We start from the raw sequence: 17,226 nt of genomic DNA on the forward strand, positions 1-17,226 counted from the left end.
AATCTGACATTTGTATCGGTCATGAGGTCAGATTCTTTTTAGCTGGAGGCCATAATTCTTAGCTACAACAATGCTAGAATGCCAAAAAATGCCAAAACTTTCAATTTAGTGTCAAAATAACTGAAGTTAACTTTTTATGGATACTCTGGGGATCTAAAAACTATATATAGATATAAATATTAAGGAGAATAATCGTCAACAGCTGTGATCGAGCATACTGACAATAAGAAAAACACCCTAAAGAAACATGCTCTGGGGTTTGGAGCTCGTGGCTTCCTGCAGCTTTCCAAACATAAATAAATTAACATTTTTGTCTAATAATATTTTAATTATATAGCAGAAAATCCTTTCAGAGGATTCTATCTCGCAGTGAAGTGACAAATCTGATGCATAAAGTAGTACAATGCTTTTTTCTACTAAAAACATACAATTTCGATTGAATATAGAAAGACTTGTATGTCTTTACTGCCACTGACTGCGGATTGAGCATTGTGTGATCTAAAGAGAGACTGAACTATATAGCCAACTAATCCTTACCCAAAAATGAAATAAAGCAACTTAAAAAACACTAAGTACTGACATTCACTTGATTATACTTAATTCAATTACTTAATTAGCATTTTGTAGAGAAAGTGAAAGTGCAGTCTCTCTTTGAAGTACATGCCGTCCTGTAAATAAATAATTTTCATTGCCACTTGTGTGACTTTCCCCTTCCTTTCCTAACCCTCTCCTCACCTGCATTTTCCCATCCAATGTTTAAATGTTTGTGAAAATGTCATTAGCGTCCCCTCGGGGATAAACACTTGCGGTTTCCATGGCGATGCTGTTTGCTGAGCTCTGCCGGAGTGCAGGTAGAGCCGTGTCTCCCGGTCATCTGGCGACCTGCGTGTCGCGCTGTCAGAACCAGGCCTGCCTGCTCTCAGGCCATAAACGGTTCCAGGCTTTAATTCGTACGGCAAATGAAATCAAATTATGTTTGCCATCACTTAAACTTCACACTGTTGCTGACTTCCAGCAAGACAGAGGCACTGGGTGAAGCCTGATACTGTACTATCACAGATGAACCTAAGATCATTTTACTCTTCATTGTTTCATAATTTATTTCTTTGTCAGTGGAGGAGAAGTGACATAAACCGGCTACTGGCTTTAGTAAGTCTTAGTTAAAATCGGAACAAGAAAAAGGAAAGAAAAGATGACTGATAACCTTTTAATTATGTTCTGTACAACTCTTGGGGGGGGGAAATAAAGGGTTTAAGAGCTTTGGCAAAACTGCTTGGACTAAATCGTGTAACAGTTGCATAAACTGTGCACTGTACTCGTTATATATGTATGCAGTGCAGTACAAATGCTTTGTCACATGCTGTGCTAACTCCACATGCGTGACCACCCACTACATGTCAACAAAGCTAATTAACACAAGCTCCTTTCGCGATGCAAACCAAGGTGGTTGTTGTTTTTTCCCCCCTTCCTCATTAACAGCTGCCGTCTGGGAGTTTTGTATTAGTGCAGTCTGACATCGATCTGCTCGACACTATTAAATATCTGTCTCAAGCTGGCGTCAGAAGTTTGTTGCATGGGGGGGGAGTTTGGATGTGAAAATCCCCCGGATTAGATGAGTCAACAGTAGGAGACAGATCCAGGCCTGACTGACAGACGGTGGGCTAACACTGGAGATCAATAATTTAACATGTGAACATGGAAACCACCACGGTGAATCATTTGGGGATTTGCCAACTTGACATTCAAGAAGTTTGGAGCTTCCTTGTCTTTAAAGGGAGGATGAAGCGTCCAGCGCAAATGCTTATTTCGGTACAGTCTTTCATTGGAATATTTTCAGAAACAAACTCAAATACCAGCGTTTGAGATGATAGAAGGAAAAGTTACAGGTTAAACGGTTCTGTGTTTTTTCTGCTACGAGTTCAAATAAAACATTAACATCACAATGCCAACATGTGCAATATACAGCTTGAAAAAGACTGACTTATCTGCAATAAATGAAGTTTCAATGCTCTGTGCTCGGAAAATTGAAAGGACAGTGATTTTTGATAAACAACAAAGTCAACCACTGGCTGTAAGACTCTACACTATAAGAGTGCTGATGGAAACTGCATCTACAATGTGATGGAAATTCAAAACAGTCTCAACTGGTGTGAATTAGGGGCAAGAGAAAGAGCACTGTTATTTGGGAACAAATATCGAATCACAAAGATGTTAACATCATCTATATATGACTTTTATTCATGTCAAATCAGTACTCAACAGACCAAAGTTAAATCCACATGAGGCTCATCAACAGGCTTTTTTAAGACCATAGAAACAAAACTAATGTAGACCAGGTGTATTTCTATTTGATGATGCAAAACGGGTGTTAGTCATTGTTATCAAGTGTACAACGCAATGTTGTTTTATAGCTTTTAAAGATCAGCTTCTCTTCTCAACTGTCCACCTCCATGCCAACTAACCTTTTGTGAATGTGTAACCAAGCGAAAGAGCGAATAATTGAACCACCGAGTCAGGAATCCATACGTTGATCTATACATTCATGTCTGCATATGACATCTTCTCCTGCTCAGCCCAGTCAGATCTCACTTCAAGAACGACCGCACATCCAGAGGTTGTTAGGGAAAGAAACTTGTGGCTCACCTCACATGGCTCCTTCCAAATCTCCAAATGACCCAATCTTTCTTCCCAGTGACTGCTCCCTTCTGGTCCCTGGCTCCTGCCAATGTGTAAAGTTATCACCCTCTCCCTCTCTCTCTCTTGCTCTCTCTCTTTCTCACTCGCCCCTCCCTCACTCCTCTGCCTCTGCACACACAGACCTGTTAACGTATTACCCACGTTCCTTCTCGTGCATCCTTTGTTTGCTCCAGAGGTTTTTTTCCACCTTATTTGCATGTAGAAAACAGTGGCTGGTTTCCGTGTGGGGTCGGATGTGGAGGGGCTCGGTGGGCTTCACGTCACACATTCTGATTAAGAATGAAATATTACATCATTGCTTCATGCATTCTTAATGTGGGGATTTGTTTGTGGCCTCTATAGTTTTTCTTATGCAATGTACAGCACGAACAAAGCAAGAGCCTCTTTTCACCCCCTTGATAACTGCTGCTGATATATTTACCACCCATGAATAAATCAATGGCTCAACCTCATGTATAATATATCTTACTGCTATCGCTCATATTTCTTTTCTTCCATATAGATTAGTATAGAGAGAGAAATTTGCACAACTACATATTTATATGAGTAGTTTTTATCTTTTGCCGTCCTCCAGCTTCTTTCAGCCCACTGACAGTCTTCAAGCAAAGGTAATTTATTTAAGTGCTCTGTCGTCCATCTGTGTCCTTCTCTTCCCGATTATAATTATTCCCCAGAATGCCCTGCAGTCGTTTCTTCAAGTTTGGCATAAAAATGGACTTCAACTCACAGACGGATGGGTATTTTGATATCACATAGGCCAAAGGTCAAAACCACTCTGACCTCTTGTATCATTACCATATTATAACAGCACCAAGCAGGAATTCTTCCATTTCTGGCAGATGCTCACTCTCACTAATGATGGGCTGAATATATTTTGGTCCAAGATGTCACCTTTTTAGTGTGTGTTATATGTTATGAAATCATAGCTGACATCTTGTACCTTTAACTCTTCATACAGATGAGTTGGATTTGCATGTTGCTGGTGAGCAGAAGCCTGCAGTCACCAGGTGTTTACGGTATCTTTGTAGAAACTGGGGAATCACTAAAGAGAATTCCCCTTTGTTCAAACTGTCAATTTGAATTTTGTCATGTGAAGAGCCTCTTGCGAACTGGTTTTGGCCCACAGGCCTTATGTTTGGCTTCTCTTGGTTAATCTATTGATTTATCACAGAACATAAACACCTAATGTTGGGGCTATAAAAGATGTAAGGCACAGAAGTAGTGCTTCGTTAATGAAATGTTGAGGAAGGGTAGTCCAAGTTCAGCGTCACTCCAGTTCATGAATAAAAAAGGCAATAAACCTGCAGATTCTATTAGTACAGATGATATTGATGATGGGCACTAAAACATTGAAGCGCGAGCAATAAATAAGATGCTTTTTAAAAATGCATGCCACAGAAACAGGAAATTATTGCAATCAGTGGTAAGATCCAAATTTATAGCCTCACTCAGTTTCTGAAATGAAACAGTTTTTAGAATAATTTTCTCCACAAGTCTGAAACTGGTCCACATTTGCCTTCTTCACTTTCATTTAATCACATGTTTCTAATGTCTAGGGCGAAGTGGTGAATCTCTGTTTTAAATTGTGGGATAAAACAAATCTAAATTGGAAATACCACAGACACAATGTACCATTTTAGCTTTAAATACTGACATGAAAACATGTTAAGACTTGAAGACATTGATTAAATAAACATAATTTTGACAAGTAATTTCAATTAGATTTTTATTTTCCATATATTTGTAGGTGTTTAATGATCCAAGTTGATCATCTTTTAGTTTGCCATCCAGACTGAAACAAAACTTTCATCACAGTGAAGATGAATTCTCATTGCCAAATGAAGAGTCACATGACACTTAAATCCATTTCAGAGGCTTATTTAAAGTGAAATAAGGCTGACTTTGTCACACTTGGGTATCCTCGCTTACCCCTAAAATGAAAATAAGTCAGCAATTAAGAGTCTGTCTGGCTGAAGAGATTAAACTATAACATGGGTAATGTCCAAACTGTGTTGCCCCTCTGTTCTGTGGTGGCAGAGAGCCTGGGTCCCAAAAAAAAAAAAAAAAGCTTTCAGACAGTCCTGTGAGAGACTTGGCACTGTGCAGCAGCACCCTTTTAAATGTTTATGCACATTAATCACAAACATATCCCAATAAATTTGGATGGTCTTTAATGAAATGTAAATGAAAACTAACTAAATAAACCCACATTTCAGTCTCAATTTCAACAGAAACAAGACATCAGAGGGTGAAACTGCCATTTTTTTTCTGCTTGAATCTGAATTTGAAGGCAGCATGGATTTTGGAAGCTGTGTTCTTTCGGTGGGTCAGTTTAGCAGCCAGGCTCAAATACGAAGGCTTTAAATCAAACCTGGACAGGAGCAAACGTTGATTTAAAACCTCAGTGTACTTCCAAGCATCGATGGAGGCTTTCCAGATGTATAAGCTGCCCTTGCTGTAGGCAGTAATGATATCCTGTACCTTCAGAGACGACTGGAACAGTCTGTTATACTCAGCGTCCATGATTGTTAAAAAATCAGATCAGTTTTCTTTTTTTTTCAAAATATTTGAAATGATGGTCGCCTCGGAGCAGCTTCGGATTGTGTTTGAATGGTCTGTGTAAGAACAGGAAGTGTTGCTGAGCCCACGCCGTGTTATCCAGCAGAGATTTAGGCCGGTTCTGAAGCGGTGCACCCCGCGGGTCCCCAAGATCACGAGCAGTCAGCTTTGATCTCCTTCCTTGTCTCCTGCATAGAGATTTCTCTTGATTCTCTAAATATTTTGATGCTGAATTCAGATGACTGGATCTTCCAAAATCCAAACAAATTTCATCTTGATTTCAACCAGCTTGTTGATTGTTGGACTCTGCTTCTCTAAAATGCTCCTTTTATAGCCCGCCGTGTTAACATGGGAGATGGAAAATCACTTTTCCAGCCATGTGTGCAATTCAAAATAAGTCCATATTTTTCAATTTCAACAACTGATATCTTGTTTATATGCTTCTGGGGATAAAGTATGAGATTTGCATTTCGCTACATTCAGTTTTTATCAGCATTTAATATTGATACCTCGTATTATACTGCTGCTTTTAAGGCATGATTATGTAAGGGATGAAAAAAGAAAATTCGGACAGGAAGATCAGTGTGTTAGCTGATGGGAATGTTAACATGGCTGATCCATGAGGGAGCCATAAATCATACATACTTGGGGAGGAGGAACGGCCCTGAGAATAGGAAGACTATTTGTTCAACCCGAAATAGCAGTGCGCTAAGCTTCACAAAACTGACCAGGCCAATGGGGCGTGACAGAGATGAATATCTGACGAGAAGTACGTCTGAAGCATTAAGAATGTCGAGTCATGGGGAAATATTGTTACTGTAAATAAGTGGACTACGTTTGGAAGAACTGGAATGCTCTCATGCAGAAGTCAACCACACAAAATCATATCAACTATTGATTTTAAAGATGCGTTTTTTTTTAATATTAACAGCGATAAAATAGTCCTTCAATAATGCACAAAAAGCATTATTTAGTCATAAAGGTAAATGCTGCTCTGCTGCTTTAGAGGCAATAAAGCTGAACTTCACTGCAGACATTATTGAGTAAGTTGCCCTGACTCAATTTGTCTCCAAGAAAAAAAACGAAGTTTTAATGAAATGGTGGTTTAGAAGTCAGACACTGAGAGAGAAGCAGCTCCAAGTCTCCTTTATGCTACAACGACTCTTTCCTCCCACCTGCTGGACATGCCTGGGCACTGCAGTGAACCTTCAGCTACTCAACAGTCAGAATCTGCAGAAATCTGTTCATGTCCAAGGTTGTTGTTGCTTTCCTCAACCTGCAAGACTTTAGACTCTATTGCCGAAGGTGCATGTGGGAGGGAGGGCTAATAAGACTTTCACTCTAAATGCAAGAGTTGGCAGCTGATAATATGAAATAGATTTATTATTCATGCGTTTTCTTTTTCCTGTTTGTGAAATAGCTTTAATCAGAGAATGAGTTAGATTTTCTTCCCTCCTTTGATGAAAACAATTTAGCAGTGTTGGTCATGAGGGAAACGTATTCTCCTCAAATCCCGCCCGTCACACCCATGTTTATATCGGTGAGTGTAGCACTGGATTATTCACAAGCTGCTTTGGTCTTGCATAAAATCACAATATAGTCAGTCTATCTCAAGAAAGGTGTACATTCTGAAACACTTAAATCTAATCAATCGGAATAAACACAAAGTAAATCAAAACATTTTGTGTACAATTTTTTTTTTCATGTTGTGAATAAGCAAAAATTGATCTTTACATAAGTGACTTTGTAACATAAGTTTGACTCAATATAAAGTTGTGGCTTTGTTTTTAAACACTGATGAAGTTAATTTTACTCGGTAAATTCTTTTGTTTCTTCCCATTTGAACCTGGTGTTGTTCAGCTGTGGACCTGACTGAATCAAGCTGGAGGTTTTTCATGAAGTCGCTCAGTGCTTTAGTGTTTTCACCACTTGACAGTTTTTCAGCACAACACTCAATCTGTAGTTTGAAGTCCAATTTAAAGGATGCTGCAAGTCGACTGTATTTCACTCAAATGATGATACAAGTTTTTCTTTCTCCTTTTTTCTCTATTTTTCATTACAGAGACACGGCGATTCAATTCAGCTGTTAGTCCTTTCATATTGTCAACTTATTTGATGTATTTAGTTCACCAAGATAATTCTGAGAAGTTTTAAAGGACTTAAAACAAAAAATACATATAAGAACATTGCATGTGTTTAAATTGAGGCTACCCTCTTTGTAGTTATACACTGGACATCATATGAGATGTTTAATTCAAAAGGTAAAACAAATGAACACCTTCATAAATATTTAAACGGAGAGTACCTTTGTTCAGCTTAAATAGCATTAAAATTAATTCAACTGATTTGCATCTACATTTAATCATCTTATGTGTTTTAACATTTATAGTGTTATAATTTCATTTGATATATATCTGTAATTACTTGATTCAGATCACTGACTGTTAATCATTTTTAATTTTGCTGGCATTATACTTTGTATTCGCAGTACATCATGGTTAATTTATGTGTCAGATCTTTGATAATATGATTAAATGTAACAGATTCAAATGCAATTTATATATAATCATATTTCTTAGTAGCTGTTAAATCTTTAGGGTGATTGGTGAAAGAAAATCTTTAGTTCGGCCTAGCAGTTCATATCATAACCTCACTTTCACTCATGAACAACACAGCAGTATTGAAATACACAAAGTGTGAGCACATATCCAGATAGAGTTCAGGACCCGGTCTCCCGCTCTCACTCCTCCTGTCATGTTTTCAGTTTGCATACCAGCACTGATGGATGTATTTATCTGAAAACGTTACAAGAAAACAATGTTGGCTCATTGTGACTCTGGAATGTTATCATTCTTGACTGATGAGAGGAATTTAAAGGCTCTCCCTGCCGTGTTTCTTCCCTCCATCATCATTCACAATGGCTACACTTAACAAGACGTGAGTGAGTGCAGTTCCTGACTAACAAGCTTACTCTCGGTGTTTCAAGGCTGCAGCTTTGACCTGCTCGGTGCTGCCGCACGTCCAAACCTCTGCTTTCTTCTCCTATCAAAGCTGCCTCCCAAATCAAATGAAAATGATGATTAAAAAAGTCCTGAGCGAGTGGAAAAAGACTCTCATTTCTGTGATGTGAGTGAAGGTCCTCTCATTAAATGGTGAAGTGCTCTTTGGGTGGTGCTGACTCTTTTTTTCAATACACCAGTTATGTAACATAATGCTCTGGAGCTAAATGAGCCAATAACGTTTTTAATCTTAACAGAAATAAAAGCATTAATAACAGTAGTACAAAAAAAAAATACCTCGAATATTTCATTATATATAAAGTTATCTGCACTTTAATTATTATAATATATCATCACTGCTGTGATACAGTATTAGTATGAATGTAAAATACCTTAATATTTCTATTGAATTGAAATATGTTGGAGAAATGGTGCAGTGGAAGTATAGAATTTGATTTCTTTCTGTGTAAAATATGCATGTTCTTCTTGCGCCTGTGAGGAACATGCGAAACAAATCCAAGCAGCTCAATAAAACATGGGATGTACCCAAGATTACATCTGCTGTATATAACATCTGCTTTACAGTAGAACAGAGTCACTCTGAATTTCTGCCGGATTCAGGTGAAGCTGCATGGTGGAGCAGTGGTTAGCGCTGCAGCCACTCTGAGAAAACACCCAGTTTGAGTCCGCTTGGCAACTTCTGAGCAAGTGTGGCTTTTTCAATTCCACTTGTACGGTCTAAAGATAAGTTTGAAGTTAATGAAAAGCATATTTTTGTTTTTATCATAAATATGAATTAAATAAAAAGCAGATCTTTGTGTAAGGATTAAATTTTAGTTGCTAAAAAAGGAATGGTGCCTTGTCAAAGCCATGAAAAAATCTAAATTTTTTTTTCTTTTTTTTTTTTTTCAAAAATTGAGCAGAACTAAGTAAAATATATGGCTTTGAGTGCTACATCCTCATCTGCCCTGTTGGAATATATAATGATCCACCTCGGCTACAGCATAACACATTGACATAAATAAAATAACAGCATGTCCTTTTTTTCTTCATCTTTTTCTTATTTTTCCACGATTTAGTATATAGATTAACAATGCTAATTGCAGGAAAATGTATCATTGTGTACCCATCCATTATTAATAGCGTAATTTTAGTAGGTTTAAATCAAAAGAAAAAAAGAGAGAGCTTTACCTGTAAAATTTAAAATGTAACATCGCTTTTCATTTTGGAACACACTAGGTAATATAACTCATGTATTTTTGCCATCCTGCAGAATATGTTTACACACTAGTTGCGTGAGTAGGATGAACTTTCAAACGGTGCGTCAGGATTCAGCTTTGGAGTCCAGTTGAAGACCAGTCCCTTACCTCGGTGTGGACGGAAATAGCTCTGCTGGTCCGGTGACAGACAGGCCTCCTAACAACAGTAGTCATACAGGAACCACTAAGTAAACTTCTTTACGTTGAGATTATGCATTACGCCTTTGAGGACTGAAGAAGTAGGGTGGAAGTAATGCACTGAACACTATGGGAATATAAAGATGTGCAATCCAAAAGTCACGTCCACGCAAACATGCAAACCTGGAAAAAAAATGGAAAACCCTCCCACTAATGTTGGCTCAGTGCTGTGTTACAGTGTCGATGAAGTGTTTTTCCCAGCAGACGACACGTTCTTCCGTGACAACTTCTCTTCGCTAATTGTAGAATTCAAGGTTACCCCTGGTGGTTGTCTAATTCTCACCATAAATACAGCCTCAAGTGTGAGGTAATGTGCTAACATCCCCACTTTCACACACCCTTAATCACTCCTAATGGCACGACCTCACACAGAGCTCGACGTGACGGAGGAAAGTCATGAAACGGGACCGACTTCGGCAGAAATCGTCGTGTTTATCGTGGAGGATTATTATGTTCACACCAAATTGCATCACTCTTTAAAGCCGCACGGAGGCCTGGGGCCACCGCCAAGTCTCTTGTATGGAAATTTAGCCTGTGCTCTCGCCTCTTCCTCCTCCATTGTACTCTGTCATATTACATTTCCATCCCAGGGGAAGCCAATCTCGCACATCTCGGCGGATTACTGCTCCTCTAAAGCCCCTCTGGAGGACACTCGACCCTGAGAGGAGGAGTGAGAGTAAACCCCAATGTGCCCTTCTTTGCCCTGTTCCTCTCCTCATTGTCCCCAAGGAACACTGCCAGTGAGTCTCTCCGTCAAAATGAGTCATTAGTTGTGTCTGTGAATCAAACCGGCAGCAGTGTTTCCATATATAGAGGAGAGACACGCAAAACAGGGATGTTTATATTTGTATATAACAGAAAATAGGCTACGTTTTAATCAAACGGGCCTGATGCGAACAGACAAATGAATGCTGACGCGAGAGAGGGAAATGTCACCTGCGTAGCCTCGTAACTGACGGGTGTTTTGGGCTTGATGGAGGATGTTTTGTCTCATTTGTCTGAGTCCCCGCGGCCGTTTGTTCGCATGTAATGAGGTCAGAGCTACAACTCGCTAATTTAGGCATGCGTGCTGTTTTAGGGCAGAATGGCTACTACTGATACAACTGCAGATCACACAGAGGTGCTATTTCCAGCATTATTAAGTCAACCGCGTTTGGGTTGGATTGAGCCTTCTGTGCGACCCAGATTTACACGCCTAACTGTTATTGAGGTGTGACAGAAATGTCTGCTTGTAACACTAAAACAATCACTTTAATGTCATTTTATTTATTTCATATTCTTTAGTTTAAAAAAAAAAGCATTTCCAACAAGTGAAAAACATGAAGTACAGGATTTTTTTTTTAACAGCGGCTGACCTTAATTTGAAATAACTGTGACATCTTTTTACAAGTGAAAATGCATTGCTTTTGCATTTTTATTTCAGGAAATAACTATTTCTTGCATCCGTTGTGCACATGTCAAGTAACAGTGTTTCAGAAAAGTGTCATTTTGCCCCGTTTCTATGGAGACGGCGTTGCAACATTTTCAAAATATTCCACGTGGGGAGCCGTTTCCAAAAGCTGCGTTTTCAGTGGCTTCCAGCACTGTTCTCTTGAATACAGACGCCAAAAATGCAACCAAAATTTTATTTTGAAAATACAGACCGGGCCTTCATCTGCAACATCCTCAGTGCTGAACTAATTTTATCCAAAATAATTTCATCGATAATTAGAATGGAATAATCAAGCTAGGAAAGTTGCATTCCTCTGACTTCTCATTTTCTGTCTCTTGTATCATTTGAACAGTGGACATCTGTGTTTTTAACATTTTAACCGTGTGCTGTTCTGTGGTATTTTACATTGTGTGCAAATCTTTATTAAAATAGTTTAATGTAGCATTTTTTTTACTGTATTAAGTGTTTTTATATCCCAGCGTTGGGCTTTGTAATCTTTTTGAACTGATGACCTTGACTGCTAACTCCACTCTACAGATCCATGAGTTCCTTATTTCTCCCTAAACTTGGCACGGATTGACGTATTGATTCCGAATTGTGGGCAGTCCATCCTCTGTTGATCGAATGAACACAAGCTGTAAGAAAAGAGAAGGATTCTCTTATATATTTGCGCAAAGCATTCAATATATCCTAAGGGTTTGTTACAAAGTTGTACAATTTCCAGACATGTTGAAGTTTATTTTAAATATCCCATTATGCTCTGTTGGAATACATAAAGGCAACACTTTGTCCAGCCAGTGATCTCTCATTTATTCACATCATATCTTAATATCGGTAATAAGTAGACATTTAGTTGTGTTTTCTATTCTGCCCTGCTGCGGTTGAGGTCCATGAGTTTTCTTCTGTCTGTGGGGAAGATGTAGAATTAACCAATTAACACCCTGAGTGTCACAGCAGGGTTGAAGGTTGATAGTGCGTCACTTCATGGGGGAAAAAAAAAATCATGATCATGACACTGTCAGAGTGGATTTACAGGAGAAAAGGGACAGAACTCGCACTCATTTTCGCACGAATGTACTGCAAGAGGACTACAAACTGCATCCAAACTAAATCAAGATATTCAAAGCCTGGCTCAGCTGGACTCGGCCCATTCACATTATTAGTGTTAGATTAAAAAAAAAAAGAAAGAAAAATACATTCATTATAGCATCCTGTAGTAGAAATTCACAGTTCACTGTGCTGGAAAGAAGAATAACAGGGCAATTTGCACAGAATTTCAGACTTAAAAAAAAAAAGGGGGGGGGCCTGTCAGCAGCAGGCTGCCCTGGGAGAAAAGCACTGCAGTGGAAATGATGGTCCTCTCCAAATGTCTCACATGGAATGGACGCAACATTAAAAATACTCCAGATATTAAAAAGTTTATTTAATAGTTAAAAAATAAAAAATAAAAAAATAAACCTTTCCCTTTTAAATGAAATTGGAAAATTCACTACTGTGGCTTCACTGTGATTTTAAACTGTGTTGTCAAATGATTTGCATGTGTTGTACCGGATTAAAAGCAGGCATGAATCATTGATCCTACATGAGGATTATGGTGGAATAATTGCAAAAAAAAAAAAAAAAAATGCAAATCAGCCTGAGTTGGCCTTTACAAGAATGTGTGCATTTGATTACACTGTGAATCCAGTTACAAATTTGTCTTAATGTGGCTTTTTTGGAACTATCACAATGAACGATTCACAGTATTCCATCTAAATAGTAAAATATCAGCTCTGATTAATAGCTCATCACATATTTAAGACATGAAGCAGTATTAAAATAAAGGTTTGTTGCAGATAATGTACTCTATATTCAAAACTATTGCATTTTAAGGGAAATAATCATCACCAACTTAACAGGCCTACTGTGAAATCCTGTCTCTGTTGTATCCTGCTTGAGGCTTCTTAAAGGTGTCCTTCAGGCACTCTCAGCCTTGTGGCGCCGGTACTGATGGATTTATAGCATCACATCGGCAGCCCCAACTCAATGTGCCCCCAACTGTCGTGACTGAGAAGCTAACTATTCAGACTTTGTTCTGAGACAAACTCATTTTTGATCAACAAAGCATGTCGCATAAAAACACACCTTCATGGTTAAAAAAAAGGGTGAATAAAATATTATAAATATCAGACATTTAGCTTACTGTTATTATAAATCACAGAGGGACACATTTTCATACACATAAAATGATCCAATAATCATAACACTGAAGGATTTACTTCTGCTTCAATTCTAATCCCCATGCAGAGTGAACCAGGAATGAATATGTGTGAAATCTATTTTCTTTATCATGGAAGATTTTGTTGTTCTGTATTTACTGCCTGTAATTCTTCTTCTAATGGGTGACGTCTCTCTGTGTATCTACATCCATCCACCTTTTATATCGCTTTGTCCTGTTTCTGGCTCACAGGATCCTGGATCCAGCTAGCTATGAGCGAGGATAGGATACACCCTGGACGGGTCGCCGGTCCATCACCAGGCAAACACACAGAGAGAGAGAGAGAGAGAGAGAGAGAGAGAGCGACAACCACACACTGACTCACACCCCGAGGTCATCTAAGGTCAGCAGTTAATCTGACATGCATGTTTCTGGACTGTGGGAGGAAACCGGAGTACCTGGAGGACACCCACTGCACACGGGGAGAACATGAGAGCGCCAACCAGAAAGGCCCAGCTGGGATTTGAACTCAGACGTTCTTGCTGTGAGGTGGTGGTAAATGTTGTAAATGGCACAGTTTTTTTTTTTTTTTTTTTAAACACTCTGGCAGCTCAGTTTAAATGTCAAAAGCAGTTTGGAACTTGTTCCATTAGAATTCAACTTTTTGAATTATCACCTCTATATGAAGCGTTTTGAAGAACAGAATGAAGCAGTTTCTTCATACTTCAGCACCGTTTCAGGACTAAAGCGCTCATCGTCGTTGCTCTTGAACTATTTCCTCTTTCAGTATCCATCCTCACTGTATTTTACTGTGAGGATGTACTGTTAAAACCATTCCTTTACTTGAGATAGCACTAAAACACACTCTGGGAAGAATTTCTTTATATCATTAAACTACATTTTAATGCAGAATCCTTGACACCATATTAAACAGTCAAGAAAAAGTGTCAAAAACTGCAATTCTACCAAAAATATCTTGCGATAGGAATATTTAAATTCATCTGGAGTTTCAATAGAAATGAATGTTTCCACAACTCTAAACCAAAAAAATCTATAACACAAATGTGTAAATGACTGAATGTGTCTCTGGTCTCTGTCTTATTTAGCTTCTATAATGAATCAGGGCCTCTATTGTGTTCATATCAGTTGACAGCTCTTCACAAGCCATTTTTAATGGAATGTATGAGTTTTTAATGCTGTGTTGTCCATCCACCTCCAAAGTGGTCACCAGTGTGTCGTCTGACGCACTGCCGCCGCCTGTCCATTCACTGCAAGTACCACTGCAATTAACTCAGGTTCAAGATGGCAGACGGACAGAAGGACAGCTTATAGGAACTTTACAGAGAGCAAATAATCATCTGCGTATGAAACTGGATGTCACACAACCAGCATGCAACATGAAAAGTACACCTGTGTAGTGCAGTGTAGTGTCTTTTACTACAAGATAGATTTGACAATGTGAACAGGAAATGCTGCTGGATACACACCATTTTTTTAAAATATTAAATGATCAGACTAATTCTAAAGCTGTAAAAGTTACACATATTATGAGTTATACAATTCTCTGCACCTCCTGCTGAAATATTTCCTCACGTTCATGCTCCTGTTCGTGCTTCCACTTAGTGTTATACCATTATACCAGCTTATTTTATTGCTTTTAAATGAAAGCAATATTACTTTAGACACTAGTCGGCTTATGTGTCCATATCAATTCCGCGCTGCATTTCCATCTTAATTTCCTGTGTCCAATCAATCTGTTCCTCTTCTCCTGCTATAGGTAGTTCCCAAACGCTCCTCTGAAACAAATGGTTTCTTTTCCTGAACGATAACACCCTTCCCCTCCCCCCGCCCCTTAAAAAGTCACACAGAGTTGAAGTGGAGCTGTTCTTCTGTAGGAGAGACTGAAGCTCTTAATCACGTAACAAGGTCAAAAGTGTAGCGAAGCTGACTTTAAAGTCATCCGACTGGGATGTCGCTTTTTTTTCCCCACCCCTAACATCAAATGTGAAGATCATTTTGCAGCACAACATTCCTGAAAATGATGCAGTTGCAGCTTATTTTCTGCAACTGTTTTGAAATATTATTTTTGCAAACAGCTGCAATGTGATATTCTTCTTCTAAGCTGTGCTTTTATTAGTATGTGTGGCTGTTAGTGCCGCAGAGGTAACAATCACCCCATCTGCAAGCCTCCTCATTTACCAGTCAGCACTGTTTCTCACTCCTGACAAAGGAGGAGGCACAAGGCTGTCGTTTTTCTGTACATCCAGCCCCTCCATCGCTTCATTGGCTGCCATTTTTCAATGCACAGGTACAGCATTGTACAGCTTGTCTGAGCCTTTGAGCTGGCAGCTTCCCATAGATTTTTTTTTTTTTCTTAATGCAGAAGCTGGTGAAAGCTGTTGGACCCCAACCAGACGGACCAGTGAACCAAAATAATGAGCTGAAAGTGGACGAGGGATGAGGTAGGGTGGGGTGGGGTGCACAGAGCTGCAGACAGGGGTGTTACTTTTCAGCACTGTTGGCAGCGCCACTTATACTTTCACCTTACACGGACTCATTTCACTCAAAGTTAATATCAGCAGTGTCATTTAGTGAATATTGAGATTTGTGGAGCTTCGAAGAGCCAAGTCGGTGCATGATGTGCACCGCTTATTCCTCCTGTAAAATAGCTGATCGCTCTGCAAAGTGGTATTGTATATATTATAAAGCAGTGCGCCATTTATCTGACCAGCCATCCACTTGTAATATAGTTTTGCAGTTTTTACTATGCACGCACAATAAAGTAGTGGTGAGCAATTTTTCCTCGGAGTGAGAATATCCGCAGCTTGGGAGACTTTGTGTGATGTGTTCATGTTCTCCCTGTGTATGCCATCTCTAGTTATGCTGATTCCCTTCCATGTTCGTCTGAGGTCACTTTGATCATGATCCAGAAAAATAATCAACAAACAACCACAACTTCAAATATTTCAGCATTGTTTTACGTAATGCTAAGTGGTACAATTACATGAATATTCAATCACCAAATCGGAAAATTTTACATTTCTGAAGAAAAAAAAGTAAAATATTCCTCTTTTTATGTCTCCAGCACTGTTATCTCCTCCAATAAAGTTTGTGACATTCTGATCAAAACAGTGTAGCCCTGTAAATACACCAGAAGCAACAGTTGCTACTGTTTAAATGAAAAAAGAAATTAAAGTTTTCCTTGCAATTTGACACTTCAATTTCCCTCAGAGGAGCCGGTTTTGGCCCACGATCCAGTGGCACTGAAGGTAGACAGAAAAGTACATTGTGTCCCATCTGGTTACATTGCATATATTAAAAAAAAGTCACACTTTGTCATCTATACATCTGATTCAGTCTGCAGACTGCACAGAGCCAGCACACCGCTGATGCTGCAGACACATTTGTAACTTTCCGAGAGAATAGACAAGCAAAAATGTACTCAAGCAAGTATCCCAGATGAACTTCGTTTTCCTTCCTTAAAAGAAAACAAACATTAGAAACAGAAATTGATCAAAATTACTGTCACTTATACGACATGCGGTACCTCAATGACCCTGAGTTTTTCATAAAAATGGCTACAATAAACTCGGGGAAACTTAACTCCAGACTTTATGGAGCAGTAAATGAAGATGAATTCACTTTTAGTCAGATAAAGCCGAAGGATGACTGTACTGTAAGAGGCAAAACCCTCCTGGAAGAACTTTGTTGATGAGTGCTGTTTTGAAGGGGGGAGGAAAAAATAATGTCTGTCTGCCTGATCAGACACAACATGCATGTCGCAATGTGCAATTTTATTCAATATCTGCTTTCAAGTGAGATCCGAGTCTTCAAAAGAAGCAGCCGAGTGTCATTTCGTGTGGCGATTACATAACGGTGAATTGT

The sequence above is a fragment of the Salarias fasciatus genome, chromosome 10 (assembly GCF_902148845.1).
Source record: "Salarias fasciatus chromosome 10, fSalaFa1.1, whole genome shotgun sequence".
In the NCBI taxonomy this organism is placed as follows: Eukaryota; Metazoa; Chordata; class Actinopteri; order Blenniiformes; family Blenniidae; genus Salarias; species Salarias fasciatus.